The following is an 18,191-nucleotide window of genomic DNA, read 5'->3' on the forward strand; positions in this document are numbered from 1 at the left end:
GAGAGAAAGTGGCAGAAGGCATATTGGGGCAAATTGTATCAGAGAATTTCCCTAATTTGTCAAAGGGAACAAGTATCAAAATCCAGGAGGCACAGAAAAATGCCTCTAATCAATAAAAATAGGCCAACACCCATCATCTAATAGTAAAACTTACAAGTCTCAGTACAAAGAGAAAATCCTAAAAGAAGCTTGGGACAAGAGGCCTGTAACCTACAACAGTAGAAATATAGAGTGGCAGATCAACTATCCACAAAGACCCGGCATGCCAGAAAGGACTAGCATGATATATTCAGAGCATTAAATGAGAAAAATATGCAGTCAAGAATACTATATGCAGCTAGACTGTCATTGAAAAGAGAAGGAGAGATAAAAAAGTTTCCAGGACAAACAAAAACTAAAAGAATTTGCAAACATCAAACCAGCCCTATAGGATATATTGAAAGGAGTCCTCTAAGCAAAGAGAGAGCCTAAAAGTAACAGGCCAGAAAGGAACAGAGATAATATACAGTAACAGTCACCTTACAGGCAATACAATGGCACTAAATTCATATCTTTCAGTAGTTACCCTGAAAGTGAATGGGATAAATGCCTCAATCAAAAGACAAAGGGTATACAATGGATAAAAAAAACAAGACCCATCAATATGTTGTCTGCAAGAAACTCACTTTAGATCCAAAGACACCTCCAGATTTACAGTGAGGAGATGGACAACAATTCACCATTAAAAGAAAGCTAGGGTGGCAATCTGTTTATCAGATAAATTAGATTTTAAGCCAAAGACTATATTAAGAGATGAGGAAGGAAACTGGATCATACTTAAAGGGTCTGTCCAAGAACAAGATCTAACAATTTTAAGTATCTATGCACCTAACATGGGAACAGCCTATTATATAAACCAATTAATAACAAAATCAAAGAAACACATCAACAATAATACAATAATAGTAGGGGACTTTAACACCTCTCTCACTGAAATGGACAGATCATCTGAGCAAAAGATCTTTAAGAAAATAAAGGCTCTAAAGGACATACTGGACCAGATGGACATCACAGACATATTCAGAACATTCCATCCCAAAACAACAGAACATATATTCTTCTCTAATGCACATGGAATAGCCCCCCAAATAGATCACATCCTGGGTCACAAATCAGGTCTGAACTGGTACGAAAAGACTGGGATCATTCCCTGCATATATTCAGACCACAATGCTCTGAAACTAGAACTCAATCATAAGAGGAAAGTTGGAAATAACTCAGATACATGGAGGCTAAAGAGCATCCCACTAAAGAATGAATGGGTCAACCAGGAAATTAAAGAAGAATTGAAAAAAAAAAAAAGGAAACAAAGGAAAATGAAAACACAACTCTTCAAAATCTTTGAGACACAGCAAAGGCAGTCCTGAGAGGAAAGTATACAGCTATACAAGACTTTCTCAAGAAACAGGAAAGGTCTCAAGTACTTAACCTAACCCTACACCTAAAGGAGCTGGAGAAAAAACAGCAAAGAAGCCTAAGCCTAGCAGGAAAAGAGAAATCATAAAGATCAGAGCAGAAATCAATGAAATAGAAAGCAAAAGAACAGTAAAACAGACCAATGAAACTAGGAACTGGTTCTTTGAAAGAAATTAAGATTGATAACCTTTGGCCAGACTTATCAAAAAGAAAAGAGAAAGGACCCAAATTAATAAAATCATGAATGAAAGAAGAGAGATCACAACCAACACCAAAGAAATACAAACAATTATGAGAACAAATTGTGAGCAACTATACACCAGCAAATTTGACAATCTGGAAGAAATGGATGCATTTCTAGAGACATATAAACTACCACAACCGAACCAGGAAGAAATGGAAAACCTGAACAGACCCATAACCAGTAAGGAGATTGAAGCAGTTATCAAACATTTCCCAACAAACAAGAGCCCAGGGCCAGACAGCTTCCCAGGGGAATTCTACCAAACATTTAAAGTAGAAGTAATACCTATTCTCTTGAAACTCTTCCAAAAAATAGAAATGAAAGGAAAACTTCCAAACTCATTTTATGAGGCCAGCATTACCTTGATCCCAAAACCAAAGACCCCATCAAAAAAGAGAATTACAAACCAATATCCTTGATGAACACAGATGTGAAAATTCTCACCATAATATTAGCCAATATGATCCCACAGTACATTAAAAGGATTATTCACCATGACGAAGTGGGATTTATTCCTGGGCTACAATGTGGGTCAACATCTGCAAATCAATGTATGTGATACAATACATTAATAAAAGAAAGAACAAGAACCATATGATACTCTCAATAGATGCTGAAAAAACATGTGACAAAGTACAGTATCCTTTCTTGATCAAAACCCTTCAAAGTGTAGGGATAGAGGGTACATACTCCAATATCATCAAGGCCATTGATGAAAAATCCACAGCGAATATCATTCTCAAGAGGAAAATCTGAGAGCTTTTCCCCTAAGGTCAGGAACACAGCAGCGCTGTCCAATTTCACCACTGCTTTTCAACACAGTACTAGAAGTCCTAGCCTTGGCAATCAGACAACAAAAAGAAATAAAAGGCATCCGAATCAGCAAAGAAGAAGTCAAACTCTCACTCTTTGCAGATAATATGATATTTATGTGGAAAACCCAAAAGACTCCACTCTAAAACTACTAGAACTCATATAGGAATTCAGTAGTGTCAGGATATAAAATCATTGCACAGGAATAAATCAGTTGCATTTCTATATACAAACAGTAAGACAGAAGAAAGAGATATTAAGGAGTCGATCCCATTTATAATTGTACCCCAAACCATAAGTTACCTGGGAATAAACCTAACCAAAGAGGCAAAGAATCTGTACTCAGAGCATTATAAAGTACTCTGGAAAGAATTTGGGAAGACACAAAGAAACTGAAAAACATGGATTGGAAGAACAAATATTGTGAAAATGTCTATGCTACCTAGAGCAATCTACACACTTAATGGAATACCTATCAAAATAACATCAACTTTTTTCAAAGAAATGGAACAAATAATCCTAAAATTTATATGGAACCAGAAAAGACCCTGAGTAGCCAGAGGGATGTTTGAAAAGAAAGCCAAAGTTGGCAGCATCACAATTCCAGACTTCAAGCTCTTATACAAAGCTGTAATCTTCAAGACAGTATGGTACTGGGACAAACGCAGACACATAGATCAATGGAACAGAATAGAGGGCTCAAAAATGGACCCTCAACTCTATGGTCAACTAATCTTCAATAAAGCAGGAAAGAACATTCAATGGAAAAAAAAAAGTCTCTTCAACAAATGGTGTTGGGAAAAGTGGGCAGCCACATGCAGAAGAATAAAACTGGACCATTTCCTTACACAAAACAGAAAAATACACTCAAAATGGATGAATGACCTCAATGTGAGAAAGGAATCCATCAAAATCCTTGAGCAGATCACAGGCAGCAACTTCTTTGACCTCAGCCACAGCACCTTCTTCACCAAAGCATCCAGCCACAGTATCTTCATTGCTAAAGGCAAGTGAAGCAAGGGCAAAAATGATGTATTGGGACTCCATCAAGATCAAAAGCTTTTGCAGAGCAAAGGAAACAGTCAACAAAACCAAAAGACAACTTACAGAATGGGAGAAGATATTTGCAAATGAGGTATCTGATAAAGGGCTAGTAACCAAAATGTATAAAGAACTTATCAAACTCTATACCCAAAGAACAAATAATCCAATCAAGAAATGGGCAGAAGATATGAACAGACATTTCTGCAAAGAAGACAGATGCCCAACAGACACATAAAAAAGTGCTCAACATCACTCAACTTCAGGGAAATCCAAATCAAAACCACAGTGAGACATCACTTCACACCTGTCAGAATGGCTAAAATTAACAAATCAGGAAATGAGAGATGTTGGCAAGGATATGGAGAAAGCATTTTGTCAAACTTTTGAATCTTTGCCAATCTGAAAGGTAAGTAATGGCATCTTCACAAATTATTGCAGTAGGTGGACCAATAGAAAGGTACAGGCATGGTCTAGGTGACAATTGGAACAAAACTAGAGTTACAATATATTCAGGAGAAAATAATCAGAGGAATTTGTGTAGTATCAAACACAGTGAGAAGAAGAGGTACCAAATGACTCTTAAAAACACTAAAATGGGGCGCCTGGGTGGCTCAGTGGTTTGGGCTGCTGCCTTTGGCTCCGGTCATGTTCTCAGGGTCCTGGGATCGAGCCCCACATCGGGCTCTCTGCTCCGCGGGAAGCCTGCTTCCCTCTCTCTCTCTCTCTCTCTGCCTGCCTCTCTGCCTACTTATGATCTCTGTCTGTCAAATAAATAAATAAAATCTTAAAAAAAAAACAAAAACAAAACAAACAAAAAAAAAAAACACTAAAATGTCCGGCTGCTAGGAGTGCCTGGAAGCAGTTCCGAGAAACCCTGCGGTGCTGCTGGGATTGCGTCTCTGTCCATGGGGGGGGGCGGAGGGGGTGGCGTGCCTGCCATTTCGAGTCCTTTTCTAAGCGTCTGGTGCTGATTCTCAGGGGCCCCACCAGCGGTTCCAGCTCTGCCCTGCAGCATAATAAAATGGCTAATCAGGTGAATGGTAATGTGGTACAGTTAAAAGAAGAGGAAGAACCAATGGATGTTTCCAGTGTAACTCACACAGAGCATTACAAAACTCTGATAGAGGTAGGCCTCCCACAAAAGGTGGCAGAAAGACTTGATGAAATATTTCAGACAGGATTGATAGCTTATGTCTATCTTGATGAAAGAGCAATTGATGCTCTCAGGGAATTTAATGAAGAAGGAACTCTGTACTACAGCAGTTCAAGGAAAGTGACTTATCACATGTTCAGAACAAAAGTGCATTTTTATGTAGAGTTATGAAGACCTGCAGATAAGGGAGAAACAGGGGAGCAAGGTGCAAGAGTCCACAAAGAGGCCGGATGAAGTGAAGATAAAGGCATTGCTTGAAAGGACTGGCGATACTCTGGATGTAACCACAGGACAGAGGAAGTATGGTGGTCCTCCACCAGACATTGTGTATTCTGGTGTACAATCTGGCATTGGAACAGAAGTCTTTGTAGATAAAATGTCAAGAGATTTATATGAGGATGAGTTGGTACCCCTTTTTGAAAAGGCTGGTCCCATTTGGGATCTACGTCTTATGATGGATCCACTGTCTGGTCAGAACAGATGGTATGAGTTTATCACCTTCTGTGGGAAGGAGGCTGCACAGGAGGCCATTAAGCTGTGTGACAGCTATGAAATTCACCCCAGAAAACACCTTGGAATGTGCATTTCTGTGGCAAACTACAGGCTTTTTGTTGGATCAATTCTGAAGAATAAGACTAAGGAAAACATTCTGGAAGAATTCAGTAAAGTCACAGAGGGTTTGGTGGACGTTATTCTCTATCATCAACCTGATGACAAAAAGAAGAATCAAGGGTTCTGCTTCCTTGAATATGAAGATTACAAGTCAGCAGCACAAGCCAGATGCCGGCTGATGAGTGGAAAAGTAAAAGTGTGGGGAATGTAGTTACAGTTGAATGGGCTGACCCTGTGGAAGAACCAGATCCAGAAGTCATGGCTAAGGTGAAAGTTTTATTTGTGAGAAGCTTGGCTACTATGGTGACAGAAGAAATATTGGAAAAGTCATTTTCTGAATTTGGAAAACTCGAACGAGTGAAGAAGTTGAAAGATTATGCATTTGTTCATTTTGAAGACAGAGGAGCAGCTGTTAAGGCCATGGATGAAATGAATGGCAAGGAGACAGAAGGGGAAGAAATTGAAATAGTCTTAGCCAAGCCATCAGACAAGAAAAGGAAAGAGCACCAAGCTGCTAGACAGGCTTCCAGAAGCACTGCATATGAAGATTATTACTATCACCCTTCTCCTCGTATGCCACCTCCAATTAGAGGTCAGGGTCATGGTGGGGGGAGAGGAGGATATGGCTACCCTCCAGATTACTATGGCTATGAAGATTACTATGATGATTACTATGGTTATGATTATCACGACTATCGTGGAGGCTATGAAGATCCCTACTACGGCTATGATGATGGCTATACAGTAAGAGGAAAAGCAGGATGAAGGGGAGGGCAATGTGCTCCACCACCACCAAGGGGGCGGGGAGCACCATCTCTAAGAGGTAGAGCTGGCTATTCACAGAGGGGGGCACCTTTGGGACCACCAAGAGGCTCTAGGGGTGGCAGAGGGGTCCTGCACAATAGCAGAGAGGCCGTGGTTCCCATGGATCTAGGAGCAATCCTGGGGGCAATGTAGGAGGCAAGAGAAAGGCAGATGGGTACAACCAACCTGATTCCAAGACCAACAACCAACAGAATTGGGGTTCCCAACCCATCGCTCAGCAGCCGCTTCAGCAAGGTGGTGACTATTTTGGTAACTATGGTTACAATAATGACAACCAGGAATGTTATCAGGATACTTATGGGCAACAGTGGAAATAGACAAGTGAGGGCTTGAAAATGATATTGGCAAGATCCGATTGGCTCTAGAACTACATTCTTTTAAAAAAGTTGGCTTAACTGTTTCATCTTTATTTTTTTAATTTATTTTTTATTTTCAGCATAACAGTATTCATTATTTTTGCACCACACCCAGTGCTCCACACAATCCGTGCCCTCTCCAATACCCACCACTTGGTACACCGACCTCCCATCCCCCACCCTTTCAAAACCCTCAGATTGTTTTTCAGAGTCCATAGTCTCTCATGGTCACCTCCCCTTCCAATTTCCCCCAACTCCTTTCTCCTCTCTAACTCCCCATGTCCTCCATGCTATTTGTTATGCTCACAAATAAGTGAAACCATATGATAATTGACTCTCTCTGCTTGACTTATTCACTCAGCATAATCTCTTCCAGTCCCATCCATGTTGCTACAAAAGTTGGGTATTCGTCCTTTCTGATGGAGGCATAATACTCCATAGTGTATGTGGACCACATCTTCCTTAACCATTTGTCCGTTGAAGGGCATCTTGGTTCTTTCCACAGTTTGGCAACCGTGGCCATTGCTGCTATAAACATTGGGGTACAGATGGCCCTTCTTTTCACTACATCTGTATCTTTGGGGTAAATACCCAGGAGTGCAATTGCAGGGTCATAGGGAAGTTCTATTTTTAATTTCTTGAGGAATCTCCACACTGTTCTCCAAAGAGGCTGCACCAACTTGCATTCCCACCAACAGTGTAAGAGGGCTCCCCTTTCTCTGCATCCTCTCCAGCACATGTTGTTTCCTGTCTTGCTAATTTTGGCCATTCTAACTGGTGTAAGGTGATATCTCAATGTAGTTTTAATTGGTAATGAAGAAGTCAAACTATATCTCTTTGCAGATGACATGATTCTTTATATAGAAACCCAAAAGACTCCACCCCCAAACTACTAGACCTCATACAACAATTCAGCAACGTGGCAGGATACAGAGTCAATGTACAGAAATCAGTGGCTTTCTTATACAATAATAATGAAAATACAGAAAGGGAAATTAGAGAATCGATTCCATTTACTATAGCACCAAGAACCATAAGATACCTGGGAATAAACCTAACCAAAGAGGTAAAGGATCTGTACTCGAGGAACTACAGAACACTCATGAAAGAAATTGAAGACACAAAAAGATGGAAGACCATTCCATGCTCTTGGATCGGAAGAACAAACATTGTTAAAATGTCTATACTGCCTAGAGCAATCTATACTTTTAATGCTATTCTGATCAAAATTCCACCGGTATTCTTCAAAGAGCTGGAGCAAATAACCCTAAAATTTGTATGGAATCATAAGAGACCCTGAATCGCTAAGGAAATGTTGAAAAACAAAAATAAAGCTGGGGACATCACGTTACCTGATTTCAAGCTTTACTACAAAGCTGTGATCACCAAGACAGCATGGTACTGGCATAAAAACAGACACATAGACCAGTGGAACAGAGTAGAGAGCCCAGATATGGACCAACTCTATGGTCAAATAATCTTCGACAAAACAGGAAAAAATATACAGTGGAAAAAAGACAATCTCTTCAATAAATGGTGCTGGGAAAACTGGGCAGCTATATGTAGAAGAATGAAACTCGACCCTTCTCTTACACTGTACACAAAGATAAACTCAAAATGGATAAAAGACCTCAATGTGAGACAGGACTCCATCCGAATCCTAGAGGAGAACATAGGCAGTAATCTCTTCGATATCAGCCACAGCAACTTCTTTCAAGATATGTCTCCAAAGGCAAAGGAAAACAATCTGAGGGGTTTGAAGTGGCGGGGGTGTGGGAGGTTGGGGCACCAGGTGGTGGGTATTCTAGAAGGCACGGTTTGCATGGAGCACTGGGTGTGGTGAAAAAATAATGAATACTGTTTTTCTGAAAATAAATAAACTGAAAAAATTTTTAAAAAAAGAAAACAAGGAAGAATAACCACTATTTATGAGCTGAAAAATTAGGCAAATGAATATTTATAGAGAAATATTTTTAAAATCCTTTAAAAGTATATTGGTACTGGAGCGCCTGGGTGGCTCAGTGGGTTAAGCCGCTGCCTTCGGCTCAGGTCATGATCTCAGGATCTTGGGATCGAGTCCCGCATCGGGATCTCTGCTCAGCAGGGAGCCTGCTTCCCTCTCTCTCTCTCTGCCTGACTCTCTGTCTACTGTGAACTCTCTCTGTCAAATAAATAAATATAATCTTTAAAAAAAAAAAAGTATATTGGTGGTGTTGACTCCAGTTCTTCTAGGTAAGTTGTCAGCCAGAACGTCCTAATGTAGTGTAGTGTCATGAGCTTCCAAATCTAGTCAGTGGGGTTAATTCAAAAATTTAACCAGTCTGCTAATGCCGGTCAATCTGACTGGGTAAATTACCCAGTCAGAAAATCTGTACTATATACATAAACTGAACAATGGAAAATTTGCCATTTCATTGCATTAAGTTGGGACAGACCCAAATAATGAGAACTGTAGTGTGGCAATTCTTTCCTATTTAAAAACCGGACTCTCAGAAGCAGTAAATAAAATGGTAAAGAAACCACAGTCTAGCACAAATCATCTGATCATTTTATATTTTGCAGTATAGATTATTCTCTCACCAAATGGGTCATGTAATAGTGTGCATTAGCATTGAACTGTCAAGAGACTTAAACAATTTTCATTCATTTATTTCATAATTAGAGTTTGGGAAAAAACTTCTCTAAATGCTCATATTTTATAATGTAAATGACTAGCCTGTGTTAATGAACACTAAGTTATCAATCAGATTTCTTAAAAAAACAGAACTTGACTTAATAAAGTTTTTCTTCCTACCAGGAAAAAAAAAAAAGCGAAGATGAACTTTTGGGAATTCATCAAAATCAAAAGATTCTGCACAGCCAAAGAAACAGTCAAGAAAACAAAGAGGCAACCCACGGAATGGGAGAAGATATTTGCAAATGACAGTACAGACAAAAGGTTGATATCCAGGATCTATAATGAACTCCTCAAACTCACACACAAAACAGACAATCATATCAAAAAATGGGCAGAAGATATGGACAGACACTTCTCCAATAAAGACATACAAATGGCTATCAGACACATGAAAAAATGTTTCATCTTTAAGTAGCAGCTTGCTGCCATTTGTATTGGGCTGAAGGAATCACTATTGTATATATACTCAAGTCTTTTTATTTTTTTCCTCTTTTCATAAATGCTCTTGGACATTATTGGGCTTGCAGAGTTCCCTTATTCTGGGGGTTATAATACTTTAATCGTTTCAGGCTTCATTTAGCTTCAAAAACAAGCTGATCACATTGTTAAATCATGATTTTTCAGAAGCTTTGGTTTTAGACAATTTCATTTTTTTGTATTTGGGATAGATTACATAGGAGTATGGAGTATGCTGTAAATAAAAATCCAAGCTAGTGCTTTGTCTTAGTAATTTTTAGAAATTAAAGCAAACAAATTTAACTTTTCTTGTATTGAAAATAACCTATGATTGTATGTTTTGTATTCCTAGAAGTAGGTTAACTGTGTTTTTAAATTGTTATAACTTCACACCTTTTTGAAATCTGCCCTACAAAATTTGTTTGGCTTAAACGTCAAAGCTGTGACAATTTGTTCTTTGATGTGATTGCATTTCCAATTTCTTGTTCATGTAAGGTTTCCATAGAACTAAAAAAATCTATTCAAAACAAAACCAAAACCCCCCAAAAAACACTAAAATGTAAGAAACATCGTTGTTTACTCATAGTTTGCTCCCCAGTCCCTACTCTTTAAAGAATAATTTTTGTGTTTCCCTCTCCTTGCATGGAACACCTTTGTCTTTCTCTTTTTTCTTTTGTGAAACTGTTTTATATGATTTTTTTAAGTAGAAGGTAATACCTTTAGTAAGGCAAAATGCACTATAAGGCAAAATGAGACTTGTATGGGTCACGATGAACATCTGGCATTTGAAATGTGTCTAAGGTTTTGTCTCTATAAGGCAAATTGTCTGGCTTCTCATCAGGGACTCTTACCTTCTCCTCCCTCTAATCCTAACTGAGCTAAACGGGGAACATAAATATGCCCTTGAAGTCTAAATAGATCGCTGGAGAATTTCATTAAGGAATACTGACTCTTTGGGTAGAAATGTTGCAGCATAGGTTGCATTTCTTGCAGTTGTTTGCAAACTAATCTCTCTTTTCTTCCCATCCTAATGCTGTCAGTCTACGGAACCATTCCCTTTGCTCACCCCCAGCTGCATATGCTGTGTTTGGTGGCACTTGTCTACTTAACACTTATCCAAACCCTACTTGCCCTTCAAAGTTCATATTTTCTAGATTCAGCTATATTCTTAGGAACTTCCCAAAAAAACTCTCAATACCCACATGGGCTTTTCTTATTTTAAGTACAAGGAGTGTAGAAAGCAATAGGGCAGGTGGTGGAGAGGGGAGGGAGACTGGAGTCAGGGGACAAAAACAATGGATTTAATTAGAAATACAAGACCTGAGCATTTCGGTTTGTTTTTGCTTTGACTCTGAAACTAAGGGAACTTTGTGGTTTTGAGATAATCTCTTAACCTGAGTCTCACCTCACTCATGTATGAAATATAGAGAATAATGCCTACCCTGCTCCTTCATGGGGTAAATTTAAAAGAAAACTTCATGGATATTTGGTCAAGAGTAGAAGTAATAGATAACTGTGAAAAAAAGTCAACCACGTTTGTATGTACCTGCCTTACCTGTCTTAACTACATGGATTTGTAGAATGCAAAGTTACATTCAGAAGTTCATATAGTGTCATTATTCAGTCCATAATTCAGAAGATAAAATGTGTTTTCCAATGAATACAATTTTAGAAGTTTGATTATGGTAAGAGCCTTTTTGAACTGAAATATATTAAAAATGTCACATACAATACACATACACACAGTATATATGCACATATGTATATTCGATAGTACATTACCTATCCAGTAAAATTGTAGAAAACATTGCTATACTGGTAGATACCAGAAATTAAAGTTTACAAAAACAAAAAAAAAACTTAATCAGAGTAATTTAAAAAAATACTGATTACTGGTACTTGAAGAAAAGTGGATTTAATTAGAGGCAGTGCAGGAAGTAGATACCTTTTGCAGAGATTCTGAAGGAGATTTCCAAACACTTAAATACATTTTAGCAATTTAAAGCACACATTCATAATTATGCATTTGATTTCAGAGCTTTGTTGATACAGGCAAATAGACACTAGTCTTTTTCATGTTGTCTTGATGAAAGGTGGAATAGTAGAATAAGAGAGGGAAGTTGTTTCTTAACACATTATTATGAAGTAGAAAGATAAAACAAAGATTTAAAGATTAATTTCAAAGCTACCACCTATTGAATGATTACAATGAACCAGATAAATGCTTTTCTTATATTCTCTAAATACTAATATTTCTGCATTCTTACTTCTATTTATGGTCAACTTTTCTACCAAACAATAACATACCTATTTTTAAAAATGCACAAATCATGAGTGCCCACCTTGATTAAATTTTTGTAATTAGAATTCACTTGTTTTGTAACTAGCACCCAGATGAAGAAACAGCAAATTACTCAGAGAAGTCTTCCTTGTTCAGCCTTTCCAGTCACAATCCCCCTGCCATGAATAAGCACTGTGCTGGTTTCTAAAACTACAGGGAAACTAGACTAGTTTTTGAATATTATATAAATGCAAGCACACAGTATGTGCTGTTATGTGTCTGGCTTCTTTTACCATTTTGTTTATTATAGTCATCCATGATTTTGCATGTAGCTACAATATGTTTATTCTTATTGCTACACAAACATAGCTGCTTTGATGAATTATCGTCTCACATCTTTTTTATTTTTTTTAATGTGAGTGTCTGCCTTTAACTTATTGATTCGTAGAGTCCTTAGTTATACAGAACTATATATATATGTATGTGTGTGTGTGTGTGTGTGTGTATATGTATATATATATAGTTATATATCCCAGGTCTATATATATCTTATATATAGCTCATATATAACTACATATATATAACACATGTATAACTACACACATATAAGACACACACGTATACATATATATATATATATATATATATATATATAACACATATATAACTATATATAGGTAATTATTTTTTCCTACTCCATGTGTCTATTTATTTTGCTCTTGGTATCTACTACCATTAAGAAAGTCCAACTTTTGGGACGGCTGGTAGCTCAGTTACTCAGTGTCTGCCTTTGGCTCAGGTCATGATCCCAGGGTCCTGGGATGGAGCCCCATGTCGGGCTTCCTGCTTGGTAGAAGTAGAAGTAATAGATAACTCTTGGTAGAAGAGTTGGTGGTGGAAAGCCTGCTTCTTCCTCTCCCACTCCCCCTACCTGTGTTCCTCTCTGGCTGTGTCTCTCTCTCTCTGTGTCAAATAAATAAAATCTTAAAAAAAAAAAAAAGTACAACTTCTGTTTTTACTTTGTATAATACTTGATTACATTAAAATGTAGAAACTTTTACTTTTATTATGCTTTTATGTCTGCCTTGAGATGTTTTTATCCCTATTTACAGAATTTTGTCTAGTCCAAGGTCATGAAGCTATTTTGATATATTTCCTCTAGAAGCTTTCTTTCTTTTCTTCTTACCTTTCTATATTTGTTTTCACTTACATAGACACACATAGACAATTATCTGGAATTGATTTTTGGCATGGTGAGAAGTTTGGAACTAAATTTCATGCTTTCCCGTACTGGAATTGTGTTAGTTTCATATTGCTGCTTAACAAGTCACCACAAACTTGATGGCTTAAAACAACACAGATTTATATCTTATAATTATCTAGATCAGAAGTCTGACATGAGTCTCACCTAGCTGATGTCAATTTATTGCAGGGCTGTGGGCTGCATCTCCTTCTGGACATCCTAAGAGAGAATCCATTTCTTTGCCTTTTCACAACCTCCATCTTCAAAGCCAGCAACAGGGGACCAGGATTTTCTATAGTACATCACTCTTCTGTAGTTGGATCTCCCTCTGGCTCTGCCACGGTGACGTGTCAACTTTGTCATAAAATAAATACAGCATTTTTAATTTTTTTGTTTCAGTGGTCTTTTTGACATTCTTTCCTTAATAACCTATTGGGTTTATTACTGCACTTCGTAATAAATTTGTTTAGTACTTGGGTCTTCCAACTTCATTCCAACCAAGACTGTCTTGGTTCTTTGTCCATATAAATTTTCAAGTCAGCTTATTGATATTGACAAATTGGTACTGTTCAAATTGCAGTGTTCAGTGAGGGAACACTGACATTTTTTATATTGATTTTCCCATTGCATATGCACAGTATCTTTCTAAAATTGAGGAGGGAGGGTATCTTTACTTTCCCTTAATAAAGCTTTCTATTCTTTGTGTAGAGGTCTTCACAACTTTTATGGGTTTTTTCCCCCCACCTACTTGATATCTTAAACAATTTTAAATTGTATCCTTTTTAAAAAGTTGAAATTTTATATTTATCTTATATCTCGAGACATTGCTATATTAACTTTTAATTATTTTATCTGCAGATTCATTTGGATTTTATATGTATAGCAGTATGTTGTCTGAACAGTTTGATTTCTCCCAATCCAATATTTTACTGGTTTTGTTCCATTTGCATTGCCTAAAACTTCCACCAAAATGTTGAAGAGTGCTGATAATAGGTATTATTGTCTCATTCTTGATGCAAGAGAGAAAGCTTTCAATAGTTCACCATGAAGTATGTATGTATTTTCTGTATGTACTTCATAGGTGTATGTATATTTTTTCTGTATGCTTGTACTTTCTGTATGTACTTTCATAGGTGCTCTTATCTGATGGGAAATACTTTCTGTATATATCTTGTTGAGAATATATATATATATATATATATATATATATATACACACACATACGTATATATGCATTGAATGTTATCAAATATTTTCTTCTATTATGATAATGGTATTTCTCTAATTCTTTTAAAAAGGTGATTTTTCACTAATTGGTTTTCAAAAATTAAACATATAATGCATTCTTGGGACATATCTAGTATGTTACCAGCTATATTCTTCTTCTGTACTGCTGGACTCAAATTTCTAATATTTTATTTAGGAAATTCTATCCCTATGTTCATAGGAGATGTTGGTGTGTAATTTCATGTTTTTACAATGTTCTCTTCTAGTATTGTTATCAAGGTTGCTCTGGCCTTTTAAAATAAATATGAAATTTTTTTTCCTTTCTCTTGCTTCAGTACGTGTAGATTGGTTTTATTTCTCTGTATTATTTAGAAGTATTCAGTGAGTCCATTTGAGATAGGAACTTTCCTTGGAGAAGACTTTTAATAATAGTTTTAATATATTTAATAGTATCAGAACTATGCAGTTACTCTATCATTCTGCTATCAGTTTTTTTTTTTTTTTTTTACACAACCCCCTTTTTTTTTTTTTTTTTTTAATTTTTTATTTTTATAAACATATATTTTTATCCCCAGGGGTACAGGTCTGTGAATCACCAGGTTTACACACTTCACAGCACTCACCAAATCACATACCCTCCCCAATGTCCATAATCCCACCCCCTTCTCCCAAACCCCCTCCCCCCGGCAACCCTCAGTTTGTTTTGTGAGATTAAGAGTCACTTATGGTTTGTCTCCCTCCCAATCCCATCTTGTTTCATTTATTCTTCTACCCACTTAAGCCTCCATGTTGCATCACCACTTCCTCATATTTTGATAAATTGTTTTTTACTGGGAATTTGTTGATTGAATTTAAATTTTATAATGTCCGTAAGATATTGTATTTTTCAAACCATAAGTGACTCTTAATCTCACAAAACAAACTGAGGGTTGCCGGGGGGAGGGGGTTTGGGAGAAGGGGGTGGGATTATGGACATTGGGGAGGGTATGTGATTTGGTGAGTGCTGTGAAGTGTGTAAACCTGGTGATTCACAGACCTGTACCCCTGGGGATAAAAATATATGTTTATAAAAAATAAAAAATTAAAAATAAATAAATAAATATAAATGTAAAAAAAAAAAGAAAGGACGAATACCCAACTTTGGTATCAACATGGATGGGACTGGAAGAGATTATGCTGAGTGAAGTAAGGCCAGCAGAGAGACTCAATTATCATATGGTTTCACTTACTTGTGGAACATAAGAAATAACACCAAGGACATTGGGAGATGGAGAGGAGAATGGAGTTGGGGGAAATTGGAAAGGGATATGAACCATGAGAGACTATGGACTCTGAAAAACAATCTGAGGGTTTTGAAGGGGTGGGGGGTGGGAGGTTGGGGGAGCCAGGTGGTAGGTATTACGGAGGGCACAGATTGTATGGAGCAGTGGGTGTGGTGCATAAACAATGAATTCTGTTACACTGAAAAGAAATTAAATAAAAAAAGCCTACTGTTCAAAAAAAATAAATAAATAAAACTCTGTGGGCTTAGTACTAATATCACATTATTTCTGATTTTGGTAATTTGTGCTTTTTTCCTTGATAAACCTTGCTAGGTTTTTATTATTTATTATTTTTTTCCATTAACCAACATTTTGTTTATATAATTTTCCCTCCACATCTATTTTTCTATTTCATTACTTTGACGCTAACTTCTGTTATTTCTTTGCTTCTGCATTTTTTGGGGGGTTGAGTTGCTACTCTTTTCTAATTTAATAAAGGATTTTCAATACTGATTTTTCTGCTCTTCTTTCATTTTGGGGATTTAATCATACAACATAAACACCACCATTTTAAATTGTGCAATTCAGTGGTTTTATTCACTATGTTGTATAATCATCCCCAGTATCTAATTTCAGCATACTTCTTTAACAGACCTATTAGCAATCACTTCCCATTCCCACCTCCACTGATTCATTGGCAATCATGAATCAACTGTCCATGGATTTGCCTATACTTTGATATTTCAAAAAAATGCAATCACACAATATGTGGCCTTTTGTGTCTGGTTTCTATCACTTCAGCAATAATTTATTCAAGGCTCATCCATGTTGTACCATGTAACAGTACCTAATTCCTTTTTATGCCTGGATAATATTCCATTGTATAGATATACCAAATTTGTTTATCTATTCATCAACTGATGAAAATTTAGGTTGTTTTTACCTTTGTGTGTTATGAATAATGCTGCTATGAATATTTAAACACAAGTTTTTGTATGACTACATTTTCACTTGTCTTGGGTTTGTAACTAGGAGTGGAATCTCTGGGTTGTATCATCAATGGACAAATTTTTTGAAGAACTGACAAATTGTTTACCATAGTCATGGCAGCACCATTTTACATTCTCATTAGCTATGTTTGAGAGCTCCATTTTCCCCACATCCTCAAGAACACTCTTATCATCTTGTTGATTACAGTCATCCTCCTGGGTGTGAAGTGGTATTGATTTGGATTTCCTGTGCCTAATAATGGTGAACTATTTTATAGGCTAATTGATTATTTGTATATCTTCACTGGAGATGTAGAGTTTCAAATCCTTTGCCTATTTTTTAACTGGACTATTGGTATTTTTATTATTGATTTGGAAAAGTTCTTTATATATTGTAAATTCAAGTTTCTGATCAGATGCAAAATTTCTAAGTATTTTTTACCATTCTGTGGGTTGTTTTTCCCATTCTGTGGGACATCTCTTTTGATGCCCCAAAGGTTTTAATTTTGATGAAGTTCTGTGTATCTATTTTATATGCAGTTGTTTATGCTCTTGCTGTTATACCTAAGAAACTGTTGCCCTATTCATCATCCTATAGATCTACATTCAAATTTCCCTCTAAGAGTTTCACTGTGCTAGCTCTTAATTTAGACTTTCAATCCATTTGGGTCAGGTTTTTAATGGTGTGAGATAAAAGTCCAAATTTATTCTTTTGTAGATGAATATCCAGTTGTTTCAGCACCCTTTGTTCAAAAGACTACTATTTCTTCATTAATTGGTGTTAGCACCCTTACCAAAAATCAATTGACCATAGATGTTCATTTCTGGATTCTCAATTCTAATGCACTGGTTTATATATCTATTGTTAGGTTAGTACCACACTGCCCTGATACTGTAACTTTGTTGTAAGTTTTGAAATTAGGAAGTTTAAGTTCTCTAATTTTATTCTTCTTTATCAATATTCTTGCATTGCCATACGAATTTTAAGAAAAATGTATTTTGTTTCTGCATAAATACACAAAAGTACAGCTGGAAAAAATTTTTTAAGATTTTATTTATTTGTTTATTTATTTATGAGAGAGAGAGAGAGTAAAGGGGGAGGGGCAGAGGGAGAGAAAATGTCAGGCTCAGAGCCTAATATGGGGCTCAGTCCCATGACCCTAAAATCATGACTTGAGCCTAAATCAAGAGTTGGACACTTCATCAACTGAGCCACCCAGCTGTACCAGCAGTTAGAAATTTAATAGGGATTACATTGAATCTGAAGTTCATCTTGTGGATGATTGCTATCTCAATAATGTTAGCTCCCCTCATAAACATGGAATATTTTCCATTTATTTACAACTGCCTCAGTTTCTTTTGAAAATAGATATCAGTTTACAAATACTGCACTTCTATATAAAATCAATGCACAGAAATCAGTTGCATTTCTCTACACCAACAGCAAGACAGAAGAAAGAGAAATTAAGTAGTCAATCCCATTTACAATTGCACCCAAAACCATAAGATACCTAGGAATAAACCTAACCAAAGAGACACAGAACCTATACTCAG

The 18,191-nt window shown here is 36.7% G+C and overlaps 1 pseudogene; it reads left to right on the forward strand.

Annotated features, from left to right (window-relative positions):
• Window positions 1-4,577: 4,577 nt before the first annotated feature.
• On the forward strand, window positions 4,578-6,517 carry LOC132027800 (heterogeneous nuclear ribonucleoprotein R-like; annotated as a pseudogene).
• The last annotated feature ends 11,674 nt before the right edge of the window (window positions 6,518-18,191 follow it).

The sequence above is a fragment of the Mustela nigripes genome, chromosome 12 (assembly GCF_022355385.1).
Source record: "Mustela nigripes isolate SB6536 chromosome 12, MUSNIG.SB6536, whole genome shotgun sequence".
NCBI classification, from domain to species: domain Eukaryota; kingdom Metazoa; phylum Chordata; class Mammalia; order Carnivora; family Mustelidae; genus Mustela; species Mustela nigripes.